At 40.7% G+C, this 6,780-nt stretch overlaps 1 long non-coding RNA gene across 1 annotated transcript; it reads left to right on the top strand.

Moving 5' to 3' along the window:
• The first annotated feature begins 1,290 nt into the window (after positions 1-1,290).
• On the top strand, positions 1,291-4,307 carry LOC148222128 (uncharacterized). The gene is made up of 2 exons (XR_015806668.1): positions 1,291-1,433; positions 3,338-4,307. It is a non-coding gene; the product is annotated as an uncharacterized LOC148222128 (long non-coding RNA).
• The last annotated feature ends 2,473 nt before the right edge of the window (positions 4,308-6,780 follow it).

Below are 6,780 nucleotides of genomic sequence, written 5' to 3'. Positions count from 1 at the left end.
GGTCACTGCCCAGGTACAGCTGGAGCCTCCCCTGGCAAAGCCGCAGCTCCCAGGGGGAATTAGCAATGGATTAGCTGAGGTCACACTCCAAAGAGCACACAGCTTGAAGGACAATTAATTGTTGTAATGATTTAAAAAAAAAATATGGTATGGAGACTCAGTAATGGAGGGAGGGGAGTGTGGGGTGTTCTCCCTTATTTGTTGGGGGAGTTGTCCTTTTTTTTTTACTAATTTCCCAATATTTTTATGGAGTTCTAGATTATGCCCCTTCCCACAGCTCTGAAGCTTAGTACAAGCCCTGTGGACTTGTTCTTCTCCCCACTCTTATTTTTAAAAGAAAAGAACTGAAATGAGAAGACAACGTAAAAATAAGAAAACACCCACACATGCAGCAAAGGTGCAATTCAACCCAAACACGTCCAGCAAAAAGATGAAAACCATCACACAAGGGGAAGAAAAAAAATCCTGAAGGGTTAAAAGATCTTGGTTTGGAAGCAGCAGGGCTGCAAGGTGGATTATGGAATAGCCCTAAGCTCTCCTGAACTGCCTCCAAAAACACTCCTCAGTCAACTCAACCACGTTTTCCATGTTGAACCTCAAAAAAAAAGTTAAAAAAAGTCAGTACTTTTAGATAACATCCACACAACATCAACCAAGTCTTTTTTTTTTTTTTTCTTAAAGCATTTCAACTTCTGAAACGGAGCCATTTTCTCTTTCGTGCCATGAAAAGTTTAAGGTGCCATCACTGCAGCACCCTCACCTAAGAACAAAACAAAACAAACAAAAAAACCCAAAAAACAAACAAACAAACAAACCCAAAACAAAACAAAAACAAAACAAAAACCTAGCCGAGTAATTTTGGCCAAAAAACCCTCGATGCACTCTCATTTTGATTTCTGTTCTCAAACACTTAATTGTTTGCTCTCTGCACTGAGAATACTTGGTGTTAGCATCACCAATAACCATGAAGTGGCTTCAAATCTTTGTGTATTTCCTTTTCCCCACAACAGAGGCCAGTCACTTGAACATAAAGCTGTTTTGTGATGCAGGTGAGTGATTTAATTCACCCCGTGTATGACACAAATAACAAAGCTCTGCAATAACAAACTCATTTCCTCCCTCCTGAGCACTGGCTGCTTTAAAAAAAAATAAAATAAAATAAAAAATTAAAAACGGTTGTTCCTTTGCCAATAAAATCTCCTCTCTGTGTGGCCGGCAGAGGGAAGCACCAGATTCCCAAATGTGCCACAGGACGATGGTGCCGGAATTGAGCAGCACAGTCTGAGCTCACTCCAATAATAAAGAACCTCCCCCAGAACTCCCCAGAGCCTCGCTCGGGACGGCAGAGGTGCCACAAACACCAAAGGGAGATGATGGAAATGATGGGAACAACACACAAGCCGTGGTTCCCTCACCTGAGGATGTCTGAGCAGGTGAGAAAGGATCCACTAATTTTGCCATTTTCTACTCAGACACAGAGTTTGTTGTTTTTTTTTTTTTTCTTTCCTGTTTTTCCTTTAGATGTTATAAAAGATCACAGTGGTATTTAGGAGATTTGATGAAGCAAATCCCTAACTGTTCCATACTTTCCTGTTTTCATCTTCATTTTAGTCCAAGTTGAAGGTATATAAATTCCTTGAAAATAACTTAAAGCAGGGAGTTCTGCTTAGAAATCACATGAATATAAGAACTATCAGAATGTGCCCTTAACAAAACACTTCTTTTCTAAAACACCTGGTATTTAACACTGAAAGAAGCACTATTGCAGTGGTTTTCTCAGATTTATGAAATCCTTTCTGTTCCTAGCACATTGATTTTTTTGGTTCCCTCACAAGGCCAAACCTTGAACCCTCACAGAAAGAAAAAAAAAGAAAAACCAAAACAGATTTCAGCAGTAAAAAGCCTCTTGTAATCCATCACGACTTCAAATTTTTGACTTGCATTCATTCCTCTAATTAACACGAGGATTCTCTGCAGCATTTTGTTTGGGAGCACTGGAAAAAGCTGTAACAATTCTAGCAATTCCCTTTCTTCCCATCAATCCCCTCCCCTCTTTCAGTTCTTTTATTTCAAATAAAGCAGTGCCAATTCTCCCACTTGGAGTAGGAAAAAAAAAAAAAAAAAAAACCACTGCAATCCCCTCCTTTAGCAGGGCTGCAAAGCAGCCAGGGCACTCGGAGCTCGCTGCAATTGTCTCTAAGCTGATTTCTGCCCATCTTCACCTCTCACACAGGTGACTCCTGCTTTATAACTCCTTTATTACTCTGCTAATGGACATCTCCAAACAGCCCCTCCGGGGTCACAACTCGCTGCAAACCTCCAATAACAAGACCTGAATCACATTTCTGTGGCATTACAGGTTCAAGTGTAATTCTGTTTTGGACGGGGACAGGCATTCTGTGCTGGGCACGGCCTCTCAAAGCTCAGATTGCTTCTGGCATATGTGGAAGCTTAATTGGTTATTAATTGCTCCCCATATTATTTGAGATTTTGAAGTGCTTTGTCCCAGTGACCTCTCCTCCTGCAGTTATTGCTGCCAGTCCACAGTCACTTGTGAACTTACATCAGACAGAAAGAAAATCTGGGTTTAAGTTCATAAAGCCTGAGCCTTCAAGATGAAGAATTTATTACTAGTTTTTAAAATTGTCTATCTGAGGTAATTTGTAAACATTCTTCAGAAAACTTTCATTAGCAGAACCTACAAAAGGCAGTAATGCAGAGAGAGCCCTGATGAAAGGGGGATTTAGTCCTTCCAGTGATTTCTCTGACACTGCTCAAACACAACACTGGACTCTTCCCTCCATAAAAATCAGCCACTGGCTTGCAATATTTTCAACAATTACAGTTTCCAGCTGTGCTCCATCATAAATATATTTTTATACAGAATATACAGCTTTATAATAGCTTCCATAAATTATTTTTGCAGCTTTTTCCTCTAGTTACATACCCATGGATGTTTTCATACAATGCCTGGTTTCCTGTCCCATCATCACTTCCTATCTGACAAAGCTCCAGAGGGCATCAATCACAAAGCAACCCAAGAATCAGTGGAAACCCCAATCCCCTCTGTGCAGGCTCAGGAAACACTGGAGTGGTTTTGTGTTCCTTATATCCATAACAGAACACTGAGACTTGTAGAAATACAGGAATTATACATGTAGGAATAAACACCATCAAATCATCTCATTTGTTACAGAATTTTATATTCCTGGAAAAGTTTAGACACTTCCATCATCTGGATTTGGAAACTGGAAAACTCAGGGTAGGACATGAAATGATGCTAAAAGACATTAATTGATGCCAAGTTCCCAGTTGATGCTGTTCTCTCTCTGTGCAGATCTGTGCTGCAGAGGGCTCAGCTGCCCTGCAGGAACTCGGATTTCTCCACACAACTGAGCCTGCTTTTGAGGGAAAGTTGATTCAACTTTGACTTTTGCCATGGTCATGACACATCCCAGTCCCAGGACCAGAGTATTTGGATATCCAGGGTTCACTCTCCCCCCAATAACCAGCATTTGTGTGATGGCACACTGTCACCTCTGCTCTCCAGGACTCTGAGGCACTCAGCTTTCAGAAAAGACTGTCTAAGCACAGAGCAAGACCTTTATTTTATCCCTAGACATGACAAAACAAAGAATGAATGGGAATTATGGAACAGCACAGCTGGGGGGGACTAAAGGTGATAAAGATTCAACAGATTCACTTCTGGTTTTTAGTTAGGCTTGAACAGCCTCTCTTCTACTCCCTGCCTAAATTAGAAATTCAAATACAGCAACAGCACTACATTGTGGCAGAATTTCTCAAGGCCTTAAAATGTAAAGAAAGAGGAACAACATGAAAGGAAGTTGAGCTGGTGACTAGCAAACTGTGTGCCTGTGTCATGATCTGTGCTTCCAGCTGATTGCAGCACTGCAGAAACATTTTTCTTACTCATGGGCCCATTTCCAAAACTTCCAGCTTAGGGAGGTGCAGAAACTGGGCTGCTCTTCTGTACTGGTAAAGGTCAAAAACCTGAATTTCTTCAACAGCAATCGATGTTCTCCGTGAAGAGGATAAATCATGAACAAATCCTGCTCTTCAAAACAAAGATGCTCTGGTTACCCACAGGTACCTCCCCCTTCAGAGATCCACAGCCTCTCCAAAATCCTGTGTCCTGTCTACAGGTTAATGACAGCCTTTAACTGCAAAGCCTTGGTGCTCTCCAAGTGTCAGAGATCATTTCTAGAAAGCTTTTACTGCAGGCTCAGCTCCATCTTCAGTTACCTTGTTGACTTTTCAAATACCTAAAGATGCAATGCTGTCCTGTACCATTAATTTGTGTCTTGTTTCTCTTATGGTTTCAGGGGAAAAGAAACAACTTTATCACTTAATTACATTATGCCACTATTACTGAAAGCATTTGGTGCTTTTCAGCATCATTATGAAAAGGCAACTTCATTTCAAATTGTGTTTCACAGAATTACCAGTGTACAGTGGTGGTGACCCATTTCCCTTTAATGATTATTTCCAGAGCAACAACGTTAAACACAACTAAAAAATCTGGCATGCAGCAAAGCTGAGTGGAAATAATTAGCAAAGACTCAGATATTAATTGGTTTTCTTCTGGATAAAATTGAAATAATAGTGCTGTAGCCTCTTATTCTTGTGAAACCTCCAGGTAACTTTAGAGACAGCAGAGCAAGCTGAGGTGGTGGAAAGCTTTAGTTTGTTTTTCAGGAGCCTATTTAAAAATGTTCATGAGAGATAACCAGAGAAAACAGAGCTCCTGGTTTAGTGAGAGAAAAATAATTCAATGGAGAAAATCTGCTTCGGAGAGCAGCAGGGAGAACGCTGAGGATGCAATCACCTTCATCACTCAGTGTGACACGTTCCCACTGCTTATTTACTGCTCCACAAGTCACTTGGCAGGGAAAACAAAGTTAGCTTGAATTATTTAGAGAACACCAATATAAGCAGATGACAGAGGACAGTTAAAGCCTTCCCCAGATCATGTTACCAGTGCTGGGCTGATTTTGACAAAGAACACTCTGACAGTGACCTGCAGCCTCGTTTCACCAAGTTTCTGAACTATCCATGTTACACATACTTGACCTCTTTTTTTTCCATCCCCATTTTAACCCAATTTTCCCCAGAGATCTCAAAAGACAGCTTTTAAAACCTCTTGGAAGATAGGTGGCAATGTAGAGGAGAAATCCATGGTGTTTTCTGTATTGAAACAGCAGAAATTTCTCTCTTATACACCAGAGAACCCGTGTGGGAAAGAGGCAAGCACCTCATCTGCTGGAATGATTTCAGAGTTTACACCTCAGATATGAGAACTTGAGCAAAACACTCAGAAAATTCAAGCTCCATAAACTCCCCTGTTCATCATATTAATTATCCTTTTACAGCCTCAGTTTTGTTTTTATTTTTATGATCCTTCATAACTCCCAAACACGAACTGTTTGAATCTCCACATACTTCTATCTGAATATCTGCAACCCCAGCTTGGAGAAATCAAGGCAAGTTCTGCAATATTTTCTAAGCATCCTAACAGCCACCTGCAATGCCACAAATCCAAATAAGAAGTGAGAGTGTGTGCAGACTGGATTGCCACAACACAACTTCATTTTAACCAGCAAGTTGGGTTGGAAGCTTTCTGCCCACTCATCTTCCATTGAGGTTTAAATACTTTAAAAGAAGGCTCTGATTTTCAGAAAAGGCTAAAACCTGCTCAGATATAGGGATTGGAAGATACATGGCTCAAAACAGGAAATAAAACCCCAGATCTAGTGACCCAGAGCTGCCCCATTAACAGGTGGGATATCCCATTGCTATCCTGAACATGAGAGTTATTGACTTGATGCACTTATTTGTAATATAAATAATCCCATGCAGTTAAGTGCTCAGCTTTACAGTATCTCATAATCTTGTTGTACTCACACAGAGTAAGTATCCATTACACTTGGAACACTCATTTAGCTGCTCAACTGACTGCTTAATGAGGTCTGCAAAGGAAAACCTTATCTGCAAAAAGCCAGTGGAGAAAGAAGCATGTATGCAGTCCCTTCTGCAAAGCAAAGCATTTGCTGAGATTTAATGTGAAAAGGAATTAGATTGAGAGTGTTCAGAAAAACTAATTAAATACATATATGTAATATTTTCTAATAATGAAATCAATATGTTTGCCCGTTCATTAAAGACAATATTGGTAGAATTTTGTCTCTATAAACACCATCAGACTTTCAAAATTTCTCCTAGGAGTTAGGCCTGCTGCCTCACCCCCACCAAATAAATCCTTTAAGAATTCCATGCAGCAACAGGTCTAGTGCAGCTAGATCCCTTTAACAGCTTTTTTTGGGAGTGCTTAATAATGACTCAAGTCTGGTCTGTGTTTCAGCTCCAGAAATACAGAGGGACATCATTTGCATTTACTCAGGGTTTAATTAACATGCTGGTCATCATTAAATGTTCAAAGGATAGTGCCAGTGCAGTAAATTAGTAAATCCTCTAAGTGCTGAGCATTTCCCTTTCACTCACCACTCATCTGGGGCTCCATGCAGGACTCCCAAAGCAAAACCAAACCTGGGACAGTGAATTGGAGCTGCCAACACAGCTCAACACCAGAGCCTCAGCTCAGAGGTGCCCAAAAGGGACCAAGCAGAACTCAGAAATTGCACAGATTGTTCCTCACCATGGATCTGTGGATCTATGACTCAAAGGTCCTCAGCCACAGCTATTTGCTACCACAGAAACCCAAGTTTGAGACGTTTTCCATGAACTTTTATTTGTCTGTCAATT

The sequence above is a fragment of the Sturnus vulgaris genome, chromosome 14 (genome assembly GCF_052056855.1).
Source record: "Sturnus vulgaris isolate bStuVul1 chromosome 14, bStuVul1.hap1, whole genome shotgun sequence".
Classification (NCBI taxonomy): Eukaryota; Metazoa; Chordata; class Aves; order Passeriformes; family Sturnidae; genus Sturnus; species Sturnus vulgaris.
This window is presented reverse-complemented; position numbering and strand designations above follow the sequence as displayed.